This window comes from Echinops telfairi, unplaced genomic scaffold (assembly GCF_000313985.2).
Source record: "Echinops telfairi isolate 266 unplaced genomic scaffold, ASM31398v2 ScPeMD7_7473;HRSCAF=8511, whole genome shotgun sequence".
In the NCBI taxonomy this organism is placed as follows: domain Eukaryota; kingdom Metazoa; phylum Chordata; class Mammalia; order Afrosoricida; family Tenrecidae; genus Echinops; species Echinops telfairi.
The window spans coordinates 6882681-6883597 of NW_022111377.1; the positions used below are offsets into that span (position 1 = coordinate 6882681).

The following is a 917-nucleotide window of genomic DNA, read 5'->3' on the forward strand; positions in this document are numbered from 1 at the left end:
CCTCCTCCTCCTCCTCTTCCTCCTCCTCCTCCTCCTCTTCCTCTTCCTGCTCTTCCTCCTTCTCCTCCTCCTTCTGTAACCAACAAATAGAAACTGCATTTATTGGGTAAGGATTAGTAGCTTTGGCTACAGAGTGATAGTTGCCTGTCGGATGCAGAAAATCTCAGCTTTCAGAAGAATCGACATTGAACTCAATCACCCTTTGAGAGAAGACATCTCAGCTCACATTGTTTCATCCACTAGAAGAATGTTGGTGACAATCACCATATGAGTGAAGAAGTTGTTTTTTTCAGTCATGAACCCAAATTCCTGCACCTGCTGCTACCACTGGTTTGTCTGGATTCAAATCTAGGCCAACAAGTTGTTTTGATTCTGAATGATCAGCCCAAACTCTTCATAACATTTCCTGTGGGTCAAAACCAGAATTCTGAGCAAGAATGGGTAAGATACAGATTGGTTCAACAACTTCTTTTGTTAAACCTGACCCTGCTTTTCGGTCTCAAAAAGGCCATGGAGGATGATTTGAATATATGTAAACATTGCCATTAGAGGACAGAGAGTGAGAGAATTTGAATCATGACTCAATTAACATACATAAAGAACAAAGGACGAACTGACAGCTTATAAAATAGAATATAATACAAATAGGTACACATATTCGAAATCTACTTTGTGGGGAGGGTAGAGGTCTGGGAGAGTGGTGTATTTACTTGGTTTGTTTACTGAAGTTCATCTATGTCTTCCTGCTGTACACATTTGATCTTACCCAATATGTGAGATGGGAGGCAGTCGCTCAGAATCTGACTACCGAGATTGGCTGTACTCCAGAGGCCATCCTCCATAACTGGAACAGGTGACTGGCTGAGAAGGCCCTAGGGAAGTGAAAGAGACCAGGCCTTCAAAGGCTGAGCCCTGTA

The 917-nt window shown here is 42.6% G+C and overlaps 1 pseudogene; it reads right to left on the minus strand.

Moving 5' to 3' along the window:
- The window catches only part of LOC101639251, an 8472-nt pseudogene extending 8175 nt beyond the window's left edge, over window positions 1-297 (minus strand).
- Between the last annotated feature and the right edge of the window lie 620 nt (window positions 298-917).